The 16,724-nt window shown below is 36.9% G+C and overlaps 1 pseudogene; it reads right to left on the bottom strand.

Moving 5' to 3' along the window:
- The window catches only part of LOC141512227 (oxysterol-binding protein-related protein 8-like), a 25,125-nt pseudogene continuing 8,401 nt past the window's right edge, over positions 1–16,724 (bottom strand).

Here is a 16,724-nt window from a genome sequence, read left to right on the forward strand (position 1 = left end):
CCATGTTACACTGAGAGTTAAATTCTAATGATCAAGGCAGCCTTTCAGAAAGCTAGCCTCACTCAATTGAGAAAGTTTATCACCAGTAACAGGATGACACTTGGTGATGAATTATTTGGTTATGAAAATACTTAGAATGAAAATATCCAATAGCCCTCAGTCCACTCTAGCTCCTTTCTGTTTCTGCAGTGACAGAGTAGCAAGAAAAGGGGGGTGGAGGGAAATGCCTTGTTAACACAGGTTTTAGAATACCTATTAAAGACAAAGACATAGAGACTTCTGGCCATGGCCAAGATGGTGGTGAAGAAGACAGGCACAGAGCTAAATTCCTGATCTTCCCTCACAAATAATATGAAACAAACCTCTTAAGAGAAATCCAATCCACAAAACCCAGAAAGAGAAGCTAGAAGAACAACATTTACCACAGCATTTTTCCTCCGGGATCATGGGTGAGCCAGGCTCAGAGGGCGGATTCTGCGAGGAGCACAGGTCAGATCCTGAGAGCTCGACTAGCCTGATCAGTGGAGTGAGATACTGAGACCCTTAAAGTGTAACCAGTCTGATAGGACTTGGGATGGGTGAGAGTCTGAGAGCTCTACTAGCTTGATCAGTGGGGCAGATGAGCCTGAAAGTCTAAAAGTATGGCAAGCCTGATCTGCCAAATAGGGAGCAAAGGCATTGGCTGTGGCACTGAAGGTCTGGAGCTTGCCAGCAGAGCTGGAGGGAGAGTTTCAGTACTTCATTTCAGTTGAAGCCTCTTCCCAGAACAAACACAATTACAGCCCACCTCTGCCCCAGGCTGTGAGCAGAAGACCTCCCTCAGCTGTGAACAGGGAGAGAAATACCATGCCCTAGGGCAAAATCCACCACTGATGAAAGACAAAAATACTCAACAGCTTCTTTCACCTACTCCAAGTTAAGGGAGAGGGCCTCAAATTAAGGTCACAGACACTCTAGAGAAAGCAACCAACACAGCCCTCTGGCTAGCCCACTTGGAGTTACTAAATCCAGTGAGTAAAGCCTCTAGGGATCTCAACACCAAAACTCTGTGGACCAACCCCTTGCCAACATAAGGTCTCAGTAAAATGAAGAAAGGCCAGAAAAGGGGGGGGTCCATAGAAAAATTCCTAGAAGGAAAAGACCCTAACTCAGAGAGATCTAGAACCTCTGAGGAGAATATGATCTCCAGCACAGAAATATTTCCTTGAAGAAATCAAGGAGTTGAAAAATCAATTGGAAGATTTGGGAGAAACAATTAACACCTTATAACAAGAAAAGAAATCATTGGAAAATATAAATCATTGGACAAATGCAAAAAGAAAATAATTCTTTCAAAACTTCAATTGGTCAAATGGAAAACTTTCAAAAATAGAACTGACCAATTGGAAAAGGAGATGCAAAAGGTAAATGAAGAAAATTCTTCTTTAAAAAAAATGGAATCTGTGGAAACTAATGACTTCATGCAGCAAAAGCCTGTTAAACAAAACCAAAAAATTGAAAAAATAGAAGAAAATAACCTCACCAGCAAAACCACTGAACTTGAGAACCTATCAAAAAGGGGCAACCTGAGAATTATAGGTCTTCCTGAAAACATTGAATAGAAAAAATGCCTGGACTTAATATTACAGGATTTAGTGATGGGAAAACTGCCCCTGATATCCTGGAACCAGAGGGCAAAATTGTTATTGAAAGAATACATTTATCCCCCTCCAGAAAGAGATCCTAAAATAAAAACACCAAGGAATGTTGTGGCCAAATTCTAGAACTATCTGATAAAAGAGAAAATCCTGCAAGCAGCCAGAAAGAAACAATTGAGATACCAAGGACACACAGTAAGGATTACACAGGACCTGACTGCAACAACATTAAGGGATCAAAGGGCCTGGAATGAGACATTCCGAAGAGAAAGGGAGCTTGGAATGCAGCCAAGAATCCACTACCCAGCAAAGCTGAGCCTTCTCTTCCAGGAGAAAAGATGGACATTTAACAAAATGGGAGACTTTCAACATTTCCTGATGAAAAGACCAGAGCTTAATAGAAAATTTGGACATCAAACAGAAGGCTCAAGAGATACATGAAAAGGTTAAAAAAAAAGGTGGGGGAGAAAGTTAAAGAAAAAAAAACTGCTATCCAGTAGGATGAAACTGGCTGTCTACCCACTTGGGAAAAAGGTTCTCATAACTCTTGAGAATAGTTAATCCATTAGAGAGAATATACTTAGCCAGAAGTGATGGATACTCATGACTTTTCTGTGGCTCAGATAGAATGATTAAAACCAACACTTCCTTAAAAAGGGAGCCAGTAAGGAGAAGGGGAAGAGGGAGGAGAATGAATGGGGTAAATCTCCTTACATTACTAGGTACAAAAGACCTATTGTAGTAGAGGGGAAGAAGGGAGAAGCTAAGAATCACCTGAATCTTCCTCTCATCAGATTTGGTTTAAAGTTAACTTATATAAACACTCAGTTAAGTTAAGAAACTTACCATGCCTTTCAGGTATTAAAAGAGGAACAGGGGAGGAAGGAGATGGGGAGGGGGAGAAAAAGGGGAATTAACAGAAAGAAGGGAGGGAAGAAGGAGAAAAAGGAGAGGGGAAAGAAAGGAGGAGGGGGGTTGACATAGGGCAAACACACTGAAGGTGGTAGTATTCAGAAACAGAATATCGGGGAATACGGATAAAAGGAAAAAAAGGAAAAAATACAAACAGAGGGAAGATAGCATGGAGAGCAATAAAGAGTTAGTAATTATAACTTTGAATGTGAATGGGATGAACTCTCCCTTAGAACGTAAGTGAGATAAAACCAATGTAACCAAGATCAAAAGAAATGTAGTAAATTGGGAAACAATCTTTACAACTAATGATTCTGACAAAGGACTCAGTTCTAAAATATACAGAGAACTGAGTCATATTTTTAAAACAAAAAGCCATTCCCCAATTGACAAATGGTCAAAGGATATGCAAAGGCAATTTACAGATGAGGAGATCAAAGCAATCCATAGCCATATGAAAAAATGCTCTAAATCATTAATCATTAAAGAAATGCAAATTAAAGCTTCTCTGAGGTACCACCTCACACCTCTCAGATTGGACAATATGACCAGGAAGGATAATGATCATTGTTGGAAGGGTTGTGGGAAACCTGGGACACTATTACACTGTTGGTGGAGCTGTGAACTCATCCAATCCTTCTGGAGAGCTATTTGGAACTATGCCCAAAGGGCAACAAAAATGTGCATACCCTTTGACCCAGCAATACCACTACTGGGTCTATACCCTGAAGAGATGATGAAAAAGGGTAAAAACATTACTTGTACGAAAATATTCATAGCAGCCCTGTTTGTGGTGGCAAAGAATTGGAAATCAAGTGAATGTCCTTCAATTGGGGAATGGCTTAGCGAACTGTGGTATATGTGTGTCATGGAACACTACTGTTCTATTAGAAACCAGGAAGGACGGGAATTCAGGGAAGCCTGGAGTGTTTTGCATGAACTGATGCTGAGTGAGATGAGCAGAACCAGAAAAACACTGTACACCCTAACAGCAACATGGGGGCAATGATCAACCTTGATGGACTTGCTCCTTCCATCAGTGCAACAAATCAGGGACAATTTTGGGCTGTCTGCAATGGAGAATACCATCTGTATTTAGATAAAGAGCAGTGGAGTTTGAACAAAGTTCAAGGACTATTTGCTTTAATTTTGAAAAAAAACAGATATATTATTGTCTGATCTTATTATCTCATACTTTTTGTTTCTTCCTTAAGGATGTGATTTCTCTCTCATCACACTCAATTTGGATCAATGTACAACATGGAAACAAAATAAAGACTGACAGATTGCTTTCTGTGGGAGGGGGAAGGGAAGTAAGATTGGGAGAAAAACTGTTAAAACTCAAATAAAACCTTTAATAAAAAGAAAAAAGAAAAGAAATAAGAGGAAGATGTGGAAGAAGAGGAAGATTTGACTTGAATGACAAATAGAGCTGAGAGAGGAGAGTCTCTATAGTGATGCTAATGAGTTGGGAAAGAAATTGCAACCAGGGGGCTAAAGGTTTCCAGAGGTAGATTATTTCAGCCCTTTTCCATGGGAGAAGTCTTAAGGGTGACTAGTAAGAAAAGGAAGTTTCAAGTGAAGATGGGGAGCAGGATGAATTCTCTAGTTAACATAGAATTCTCCAACAGATTCCAAGTTTCTTGAGGGCAGAGAATATTTTCTCTCTGCTCTTTGGATCTCTAGGACTAGGACCTATAACAAACTGCTGAATTCAATTGATTTTGATAAAGTATTCAATGTTTATCTTTATGGCTATGGAAAATACCAGCTACATGTGTTTGTAGTATTGATGATCTCCCTGTTAGAAAAAGAATGCAAAGCAGTCTGAGGAACACCTCCCCATTGAGTTATCATATTATATTAAAAATGACAGAATGACTTCCAGGCAAAAAGAACAGAAAATATACCTAAAGAGGAAGAAAACAATTCTGACTTAGGACAGGTGTCCTCGGAGGAACCCCTGGTGCCTAGGCTGCTGGCCTCCCAGCTGAGGTCAAGGAGGAAGAGCCCTGACAAGGGCCCTGAAGTAGCTCTTCATTGAGGTGGCATTAGAGAGGTTTGTGAGGTCTTCCTGTGTTTTTTTTTAATAGAATCAATGGAACTCTGTAGATCTGCAAGATCTACTATCTTCTTTCTTCTTGAACTTGGTTTTAGCACTTGAGCTAAAAAGACATTTAGGATGGAAAATGATGAAACAATGAAGTGTTTCTATACTTAAAAGAAGTGTTTGTTTCCACCAAGGGATTTCAATTATACCAATCCCCCAATTGTTTTTGGCTTGACTTAAATTTTTTTTCCTTTTAGGTTTTTTCAAGGCAAATGGGGTTAAGTGGCTTACCCAAGGCCACACAGCTAGGTAATTATTAGGTGTCTGAGACCGGATTTGAACCCAGGTACTCCTGACTCCAAGGCCCATGCTTTATCCACTACGCCACCTAGCTGCCCCTTGACTTTAATTTTTGAGAAATTATACAATAGAAACTAAATTCTCACAAAATTTTGCCAAATAAATTTAAAGTCACAACTGAAACTAGAAAATATTGGTTATGTGATTTATTTTTCTAAGTTATAATGCAAAGTATGGCATATTTTTAGATGCAGATGCAGTTGGGGAGCAGGAAAAGGGGAAAAGTAGAGGGAAGAAGAAAGGAGAAAGAATATTACTTCCCCTCCCCAGCACTATCATTGAATGTAAACTTATAGATTTAGAGCTGAAAAGAAGTTATTTAGAAAAACCCCTTCAAGGAAAAAGAAACAGATCTGGATAGGTTAAGTAACTTTTTAAAAAGTTTTTTATTTATTTAAGGCAATGGGGTTAAGTGATTTGCCAAAGGTCATACAGCCAGGCAATTATTAAGTGTCTCAGGTCAGATTTGAACTCAGGTCCTCCTGACTCCAGGGTCAGTGCTCTAACCACTTCGTCACCTAAGCTGCCCTATGGTTAATTTTAATCCAGATTTTAGTAATTAGGGGTACAGCTGTGATTTAAAACCAGTTCCCCTGACTCTAGATCTAGACTTCTTTCCACTGAGCTACAATGCCTTCCAAGAGGAGCTTTTATTATTTCTGTTAATGGTGCCATCTTTCACTTCACCATACTTGAAACAGTTTTGACTCCCCATATTTATTGGATTTAATAGTCTACAAATCACCAAGTTCTACTGACTCTTTCTTTCACAATGACCTCTCATATCTGTTCCTTTTCATCCCTACTATGATTTTGTTTTCAGACCTCTCCTTATCACATGTCTAGACTTAAAACTAGTTTTTCCAGTCACTCTATTAAATCTATCCTATATATCATTTTCCAAGCTTTATTTTTATAAAATAACACTTTCATGTCATACTCCATTCATAAACCTTCAATAGTTTTACACAATTAAAAGTCTTAGCTTTACATTGTGTTTTTTCTAATCTGACCTGAGTATATCTTAGCTCCTTATCTCCTACAATTCTCTTCAAAGAATCTAAGAGTTGGAAAGGCCCTGAAAGGGTCATCTGAATTAAACTCATATCTAGACAAGAATTATTTTTTACAAAATCCAGTTTTTGTGAAAAATCTCTACTGAAAGGAACTTCAAGACAGTTTACTTCAGCTTTAATGGTCAGCAAGGTTTTTATTATAATATAAGCTTAAAGCTGCCTTCTCTAATATCTACCCTCCAATTTCTAAGTCTTCCTTCATACCATTTTCCACATAACAGAAGATAAATCTGGTTTTTCTCCAAATTAACTATCTCCAATCTCTTTCAGCAATCTTCCTCTAACAGTCATCAGTTCTCTCTCTCTTCTCTTCTCTTCTCTTCTCTTCTCTTCTCTTCTCTTCTCTTTTCTTTTCTCTCTCTCTCTCTCTCTCTCTCTCTCGGTTTGCTGCTTCTCTACAGGTTCTAGCTTATCAATGCTCTCCCTAAATGAAGGTACTCAGAAATATGCACAGTACTTCACATGGCCCTGAGAAGAGTCAAGGACAACACAATATCCTCTTCTTGGACATTTTGAACATTATATCTCTTTTCCGGACTAGGAATTGTTCTTTTATATTACTCCATTGATACTATGAGAGACTCACTGAACTTACTCAATTCCTAAGAACTGTCATTTAAATTAGAGTCAACTGTGCTATTGCTACCATATTATTTATACAGTTAATTTTTTACACCCAAGTGTTGAACATTTTATAAAATTTGGCCCATTGTTCAAGCTCGTTAAGATAGTTTAGGATCCCTTACAATAATCCTCTATTTTAAGCTATAGTCACTCTCCATTATATTTTCATGATTACATTCATTCTATTTCTTCTATTTTCCCTCTCACCATAAACCTACATGGAATGTTTACTTCCTTCTTCTCCTAGACATATTCTGCCCATCCACTGAGGTCCAGTTCATCTCATTTCTTTTATTACCTTATCCCAACGTGGTTTCTCCTCTCAACTCCTAAAAGCAAATTTTCATGCATAAATAATTTATCTTCTCAACTAGACTGAAAGCTTCCTGAAGGTTGAACCTTCTTTGTACCACCAAATATTTCTAGAAAGCTTAAAACTAAGGCGCTAAAAGTAGATTCACAAATGCTGGTCTTGTGTAGTAAGGATGAAAAATGACAAAATTTGATCTATATTTAACCTTCAATAGTCAATTATTATTGTTGAAATTTCTTATTTTTACTAACATAATTATATTTGAATATAAATTCAAATATACACTATGGTTACTTTTTCAAAGGGCAATAATGGAAAGATCAAGAAGTGTTTATAGCAACTTCTTCCCAAATTTTCCACTCTATAGTATCATATCTTCAAAGTTTATTAGTCATTTCAAGAATTCTCACCATTCCCTCAAAACTCTTATTCCATTTGGTATATCATTAAGTTTTAGATTGTATTATTTTCTGGGTTTATGGCTTTTATGATGAGCACACTAAAACAAATGGTCTTACCCTCACTTCTGGAGGAATCCTGGATATCAAGTTCTGGCGAGGAATAGCCTTTTACCACTTTCTTCAGTTGCCTGCTTGGTTTATGCTTTATTTTTGGAACACTAACCTAAAATTCACAAATTTATGAAAGTAAATTGGCTGAGAAATGTTGGTTCCAGACACAAGGAATCACTTACACAAAAAAAGATATTTGGTGGTAGGAGATATTATATATAGTCTTTGAGTAAAAAGTTAACAGTCCAGTTTTGCCATCTTATTAAGCACTGTGAAGGTGAAATAAGACTAGAAAGAGAAAATGATGCCAAGATGTGGGAGGGGGGCCCTTAAACACTATGCAGAATTCACAATTTATTCCAGAGTCAACAGAGATATTGAGACATCATCAGAGGTAGTAGCAAATGTAGGTTTAACATAAAGAAAAATCTTACCAACAGTCTGAGCTCTACAAAAGAGCAATGAACTGCCACAGGAAGCAGTGAGTTCTCCCCTAACTAGAGATCTACAGAACCTAGATGACCACCTATCAGATGTGTTGCTCAGTGAATTCATGCTTAGATAGGGATTAGATTAGATGACCACTATGCTGCCTTCCAATTTTAATATTCTGTCAAAGTTTTTATTTCCATTTTATTTACAAAACAAAACATATATAATCAAATTCAACAAATATTCACCAAATGCCAACCATACAGTTCAGTTTGGTTAAAGCCTAGATGCATGAGGGTTAGCCCATGAGATAAGGTTAGAAAGGTGGGTTTCAATGTCAGGACAAAAATTAAAAATGGAGGAGACGTGGTAACATGAAACCTACTTAGGAGATGCCCTTTTTAACTCTCCTCAAACATCCATAACTTCCTCCAAATGTGTTTTGTAACCACCCTAGTCAACAACTAAACCTGTGCCCTAGCCTTTCCCTCAATTCCTATGTGCAATCAGTTACTAATTCTTCTATACTCTACCATCCTGTCCCTTTCTTACCTCTACCTCACTTTCTTCCTCCACTTCTATCACAGTCTTCAATCTAGCCTTCATAATACTGCAAGAGTATTATAATTGTAATATAAATAGCTCAATATAAAAGCAATATAAGTAACTTTATAAGTCACCTAAGTCATTTTTTAAGTGACCCTAAGTAATTAATCTCTCTCAGCCCCAGTTTCTTCATCTATAAAAAGAAGGGGCTGGACTTAAGGATCTACAAGTTCACTTTTAGTTATAAATTTAAGATGCTTTTTTATTACAAGGAAAAAATTCTATAATACAAAAGTATTTATAACAGTTTTATTTGTAATAACAAAAACCAAGAAACAACCTAAATGTGCAATTGGAAAATGTTTGAATATATATGGTAATATATCAACATAACAGAGTATTACTACAGCATAAAAAAATTTAAAAATTGAGGGAAAAAATGAAAAGTCTTATCCAAAGCTATACAGAATGAAAAAAAGTAGAATCAGAACAAAATATACAATGATTCATCATATAAAAATGGTTACCACAAAAAATTTGGAAAAATATTTAAGTGATTAGATTATACTTATATTTTAATTTTAATATGTTTTTCAAAACAAGGACAGGGATAGGCACTGGACTTGTGATTTCAGTGGTATAAGGAATGCCTATGAAGCAAACTCTACCATCCATGTAGGTCTTTCAGAACCTCTGCAACGTACAACTTTACAAGAGTTGCCCAGAGCACTGACAAATAACATGGATCACCCAAAGTCATATAGCACAATCCATGTCAGAAGCAGGATTTTCATCTACATCTCCCAGTTTAAGGCCAACTCGCCAGTCACTACTCCATGCTTTCTCTCTTTCAAAACAAATGGTAAATGATTTTAAATTTATGATTTTTATCAAGTTTGGTCTTTTAGTTTTTTGAATCACTACATATCTATATTGAAAGCATTAATAGAAATAGCTAAGTTTAATTCCATTTTGAGGACATACCATTGGTGTCCAATGTCTGACTTTAGTTTGGATGATACCATCCTTTTCAAACTGTATCAGATCATTCAGAGGATTCCATGGCCAGGTACTATTAAGAATAAAGAAAAATATTTGTTAGGGGTATCTTCATCACAAAAAAAACTCTTTAAGAAGCCACCCACCTAGGGCAGCTAGGTGGCACAGTGGAAGGACGGCTAGGTGGTGGATAAAGTACCAGCCCTGGAGTCAGGAATACCTGGGTTCAAATCCAGTCTCAGACACTTAATAATTACCTAGCTGTGTGGCCTTGGGCAAGCCACTTAAACCCATTTGCCTTGCAAAAACCTAAAAAAAAAAAAAGCCACCCACCTTAACATGACATAATGCTATCTGCTATACAAAGAAGACATGCTTCCCACCTCTTAATGAGCTTATTAATACTATTTAAATGGAATAGTTTTCTTTGTTTTCTTTTCAAAAACAAAACAAAAAACCCCACCAGAATGGACTTCTTTCATATAAGAATAAACTTTCTTTATAAAGGGCTACTCACTTAAAACAGCAAATAACAATGAATTGTTGATAATTAAACACACACTATAGGAAAGGTCTAGCTATGTTTTATATAAACAAATAGAATAGTCCCCTCCTTCAAAGAATCCTGGGAAAATATAAAACATACACAAATAAATAAAGGGTAAGGAAAACTGGTATGGGAAAAGGGCTAAAAACTGAGAAGATTGAAGAAAGCTTCAGGGAGGAAGTGGCACCTGCTCTGAGCCCTGAAGGATGTTCTAGATTCTGAGATGCAGAAATGAGGCAGAAAGGGCATTCTTGGCATGAGATGAATGCTTGTGCAAATACACAAAGGCAACAGGTGGAGTTTAATGTTCGAAGATTAAGTGATATTTAAGTGATTAGAAGGGGTCATGGAAGCAAACAAGATTTTCTGTTATATTTATATCTTAATTTTAATATTTATTTAATATCTATTTTAATTTAATATCTATTTTATATCTAATTTAATATCTATTTTATCCAATTGGGAAGAATAATGCTCTTTTGGAAGCCCAGTGTTATGAAATAAAGCTGGTGGGACAGATGAAGACCAGACTATCAAGCATCCTTCACACCTGGTAGAGGCACTACTATTTTATCCTAGAATAAATGGCAAGTCTTTGAAGGGTTTTGAGCAGGAAGGTCAGACCTGTACTTTAATAGGTACATTTAACAATAGACTCTACAAACTCACCATTTGATTTTTATAATGTAAGCCCGCTTAAAAGCTAAATGCTTAGCTAAGATTACAGTCACTCTAATACACCAGGCTTCAATTTTTTAAATTACTATAAAAAAGAATGGCAGAAATGTGTTAATCTGCAAAAACTGCTCTAAAATGTTCTATTTATAATTTATAAAGCATTTTAAGTTACTCACTGAGAGAATCTATGCCATTCTCCTGTGACTGAATCGAGTTCAAACAACTCGCAAACCCATTCTTTATTTTTTCCTTTCCGTTCTCTGGCAGACTTTCTTTGAGCTTCTTCTAAAATATATTTCTCCTGAGTAGCTTCTGTCTGATCTTTGGCATTTATGGCCTGAGTAATCTGCTGCCACAGCCTGGTAAGGTGATATAAGAAGAAAATAATTTGAAAACCAATCTTTACATCCCCTTCCCCACTCCCCCTAGCAATCAATACATATTAATTTATTAAATTGGTATTATAGCCAGGCACTGTGCTTGTTACATGGAATACAAATTTAATTAAACAATCTTTTGTTTACAAACAAAAAAACCCCAAGAGCTCACATTCTAATAGAGGAAACAACAAAGTTATATATAAAGGGAAAAAATAAATATAGTGTGAGAACAGCAGCAACAGTTGAAGGGGAAACTTCATGTAGAAAGTTATGCTTTAGTTGTCTTTTTTACATATTTAAATATACTTTTAATATTTTATTTCCCCCCAATTACATGTAAAAATAATTTTTAACATTTAAAAAAAAATTTGAGTTCCAAATTCTCTCCCTCCTCTCCCTGCACCACTGAGAAGGCAAGCATTTCAATACAGGTAATACATGTGTAGTCAAGCAAAATATATTCCCATGTTAGTCATACTGAGAAAGAAAATAAAAAAAATGAAAAAGAAAATTTTAAAAAAGATACGCTTCTAGATGCATTCAGACTGCAATGGTTCTTTTTCAGGCACAGGATTGACAGCATTTTCCATTATAAATCCTTTGGAATTGTCTTGGATCATTACATTGCTGCGAAGAACTAAGACATTCACAGTTGATCATTATACAATACTACTGTTACTTATAATGTTCTCCTGATACTGTTCATTTCACTTTGCCAGGTAAGTCTTCCCAGGTTTTTCTGAAAGCATCCTGCTCATCATTTCTTCTAGTATAATAAATTTCCAAAACAATCATCTAGCATAACTTGTTCAGCCATTCCCTTCTCCCATTTCTTCTAGGATCTCATTTGAGTATTCATCCTTTTTTTCTCCTCAATCTTTAATCTTCCACCCTTCGCTGACTTTCAGATCCTAAATAATCTTTTATGTCATTGGTATCAAACTCAAATGGAAACAGAGGCCACTAATCTCTCTATATAAAGATCCCTATGGGCTGCATATTGACTTAGATTTTATTTTTAATAATTTAATTTAAAAATTTTTAACACCAACTGCATGCAAAAGCAAGTTTCAACATTTACTTCCAAAACCTTGAATTCCAAAGTCTCCCACTTCCTTCCCACCCCACACCCCACATTAGAAAGTAAGTTACTTGGTGAGGGTTAAAAATGTGTAGCCATGAAAAAAACATTACTACAATTGTCATGTTGTAAAAGTAAACATACACCCCTCCCCCACAAAGAAAGAGAAACCCCAAGAAAAATAAAGTGAGAGAGAAAAAAGGGTGCTTTAGTCTGTATTCAGACACCATTAGCTCTGACTTTGGGATGGAGAGCATATATTAAGTTATATTATAAGTCTATCAGAAAAATTGCTTCACTATTTTTCCCAGTTGCTACTGCTAGCTGCATTTCCCTCTATCCTATTCCCCCCACCTCCATTTATTATATTCTCTCTCCTTTCACCCTTATCCCTCCTCAAAAGTGTGTTGTATTTGACTAGCACCTCCCACAATCTTTCCTCTCCTATAACCTACATTCCCCCTCCCCTCCTTCTGTCCCCTTTCTCTCATCTCTTTCTGCTCCTCTTTTCCTCTTGGATAAAACAGGTTTCTATACTCAATTGAATATGTATGTTATTCCTTCTCTGAGTCACTTCTGATGAAAAGTAAGGCTCACTCCCCCTCACCTTCCTCCCTTCCACTCCGCTGAGATGGCTTTTTTGCCTCTTTTATACAAAATAACTTACCCTATTCTATCTTTTGCCCTTTCTTCCAATCCTTTCTCATCCATTAACTCCAATATTATACTTTTATATTCAGTTCCCTCTTGTGCCATATATATATCTATATATCTATATATCTATATCTATATCTATATCTATATCTATATATCTATATATATATATATATATATATATATATATATATATATATATATATATATATATATATATATGCTCCTCCTTCTAACTGCCCTAATGAGAAGGTTCATGTGAGTTATCGGTATCTTCTTCCCATGCAGGAATATAAGCAATTCAACATCATTAAATCCCTCATAATTTGCTCTTTCATCTACCCTCTCTATGCTTCACCTGAGTCCTGTACTTGAAGATCAAACTTTCTGTTCAACTCTGGTCATTTCATCAGGAAAGTCTGAAAGTTTGCTGTTTCAGTGAATGTCTATCTTTTCCCCTGAAAGAGGATGTTAATTTTTATTGAGTAGTTGATTCTTTGTTGTAATCCAAGCTTTTTGGCCTTCCAGAATATCATATTCTAAGCTCTATAGGAGCCCTTAATAGGGAAGCTGCTTAATCTTATGTTTTCCTGATTGTAGATTCATGATATTTGAATTGTTTTTTTTCTGGCTGCTTGCAGTACTTTCTTGTTGATATGGGAGTTCTGGATTTTCATTTTGGGATCCCTTTCAGGGGGGGAATGGTGGATTCCTCAATTTCTATTTTTACTTTCTGCTTCTAAGATGTCAGAGCAATTTTCCTAGAGAATTTCTTGAAAAATGAAGTCTAGGCTCTTCTTTTGGTCATGGCTTTCAGGTGGCTCAATAATTCTTAAATAGCTTCTCCTGGATCTGTTTTCCAGGTAGGTCAGTTGTTTTTTCAATGAGATATTTCACATTTTCTTCTAGTTTTGTTTCTTGATTTCTCACAAAGTTATCGGCTTCCCTTAGCTCCATTCTACATTATAAGGAATTATTTTCTTCAGAGAGCTTTTTTATCTCCTTTTCCATCTGACTAATTTTGCTTTTTGAAGGCATTCCTCTCACTAGTCTTTTGAACAGCTTTTAACTATTTGACCCAAACTGGTTTTTTATTTTCTTCAGAATTTTTTTGTATCTCCTTCAAGAAGCTGCTGATTTAGTTTTCATGATTTTCCCACATCGCTCTCATTCTCTTCCCAATTTTTCCTCTACCTTCCCTACTTGAATTTCAAAAGTTTTTTTGAGCTCTGCCATAGCCTGAAACCAGTTCCTATTTTTCTTGGAGGCTTTGGATTCAAAAGCTTTGACTTTGTTATATTCTGAGTGTGTATTTTGATCCTCTCTAGGACCGAAGTTATTGTCTATGGTTGGATTATTTTTTCTTCTGTTTGCTCATTTCTCCAGCCCTTATCTTGATTTTAACTCTGTTACAGTGGGGCTGGCTCAGCTTCCAGAGGTCGTACTGTCCCAAGCTTTCAAGGGTTTTTGCAGCTGTTTTCAGGAACTTCAATTCCTCCAAGGTCTAATGAGAAGCTCTGACTGCTCTCTTGGTCTGTGCTCTGGTCTGTAAGTGACCACAAACTCTCCCCTCTGTACTCGAGCTTTGAGGACCCCATGCTCCACTACAGGCCATGAGTTATGTTGTGCTTCTGCTCCTTTTCCTGAGACTGGGGCCCCCAGATTGGGACCTGGATCTGAGCAGGAGCAAAGCAACACAGTCCTGCCTCAGGAACAGCAAAGAGACCTCTGCAAACTTCCCTGACCTCCTTACTGTCCATAGGCTGAATGCTCTGGAAGCATTTGCCGGGTGGCTCTCGAGGTCTGCTACTGGTCCCCTGGAGCTGGGTCTGCATTGAGGCCTGTGCTGGACCAGGCTCCATGTGCACTCTTGTTTGGCAGTTTTTCTGCTCATCTTCAAAGTGGTCCTTGACAATCCCTGGGTTAAGAGGCATCCCAGTGACCAGCTGTTCCTGGATGGCTAGAGCCAATTTGCTCTGGCACACCCAGTCTGAGCTGTGGGCATGTTCTAACTGCAATGTAACAGACCCTTCCCTCAGATCTTCCAAGTTGTCTTGGACTGGAAAATTGTTTCACTTAATCTTTTTTGTGAGTTCTGCCAGTCTAGAATTTGGCTAGAGTCATTATTTAATGATATTTGGGGTGGTCTGGGGGAGATCTCAGAGTTCTTGCTGTTACTTTGCCATCTTGGCTCTGCTCCCCTCTCATCATGACTTAATTTTAAAATGTATTGCTACCTGTTTTATTTTATTCATTTTATTAAATATCTTCCACTTAATTACAATGAAGTCTGCTTTGGGTCACACTTGGAATGTTGTGGGCAGCATATGTGTCCCTCTGCTTTACTCTGGCCCTTCTACTCTATCCACCTACTGATCTATCTACTCTCCATCAAATTTACGGTAGTTTTCTTTTTTGTTAGCAAAGAATTGCAAATTGCAGTGATGTCTATCAATTGGGGAATGGTTAAATAAACTATGGTATATATGTATGATGAAACATTACTCTGTATAAGAAATGATAAGTTCAATGATTTCAGAGGGACCATCAGAAAACAAAGAGCAATATAAGCAGAACCAAGAGAACAGCAGTATTTTTAAAGAACAATTTTGGATAACCATGTTATTCTATCATAAACACCCAGATTAACCACAAAAATCCTATGAAGGAAGATGTTTGAATCTTATGATAGTCATCTATTATGGGGGAGTGATATATGATAACTTTTCTGTATATTTGAAAGGAATAGTAAGCTATTCATAATGGAGCTGCAATTTCAGGTGCAATCCTCTGTTGTTCTTTGTTACGGAAATGCTTGTTTTATTTCTTAAGTTCAGAATTAAATAAATGAATAGGTAGATAAGTAGGCAGACAGACAGACATATAAATGGATGAAACACGAATATTATTCCATTATATCTACTAGCATGTATTTTTTAGGCAATCATTCACTTTGAATGCAGATCATAGCATACTATTTTCACTTTAAAAAAAACTTTTTTGCTTTTTCTCTTTTGTTCTTTTTCTTCTTTCACAGCATGTCTAATATAGAAATATGCTTAACATGGCTGCACATATATAATACCCTATGTCAATTGCCTGCTGTCTTGGGGAGGAGGGAGGAGGAACAGGAGGAAGAAAATTTTACAAAAATGAATGTTGAGGGGCAGCTAGGTGGCGCAGTTTATAAAGCACCGGCCTTGGAGTCAGGAGTACCTGGGTTCAAATCCGGTCTCATACACTTAGTAATTACCTAGCTGTGTGGCCTTGGGCAAGCCACTTAACCCCATTTGCCTTGCAAAAAACAAAAAAAAAAAGAATGTTGAAAACTATCTCTACATGTAATTGGGAAAAAAAGTCTTTGTTAAGGAATATCACTCTAATAACTACTTATCATTATTAAAGGTAGCAGAAACTCTGTAAGCATGGAACAAAAATGCATTCAATACTGTGTGTGTGTGTGTGTGTGTGTGTGTGTGTGTGTGTGTGTGAGAGAGAGAGAGAGAGAGAGAGAGACAGAGACAGAGACAGAGAGAGAGACAGAGAGATGTAACTAGCTTTGCTGATTTTTTTTCTTTTTTATTGAAAGAGAGAAATCTCTGGTAGAGGGAGTGAAGGGCAGCTAGTAGCACAATGCAGAGAGCTGTGGGTCTGGAATCAAAGAGACTCATCTTCCTAAACTTAAATATGGCCCCAGGCACTTACTAGCTCTGTGCAAGTCATTTAACCCAATTTGCTGCAATTTTTCCATCTGTACAATGGAGTTGAAAAAGGAAATGATAAACCATTCCAGTATCTTTGCCAAGAAAACCCCAAATGGGATCACAAAGAGTCAGACAACTGAAAACTAGAACAACAAAAGAGGGAAATTTAAAAACAAAGGATATGAATAAAAATATTTTCCCCAAATCACATCACCCTTT

This window comes from Macrotis lagotis, chromosome 2, assembly GCF_037893015.1.
Source record: "Macrotis lagotis isolate mMagLag1 chromosome 2, bilby.v1.9.chrom.fasta, whole genome shotgun sequence".
Taxonomy (NCBI): domain Eukaryota; kingdom Metazoa; phylum Chordata; class Mammalia; order Peramelemorphia; family Peramelidae; genus Macrotis; species Macrotis lagotis.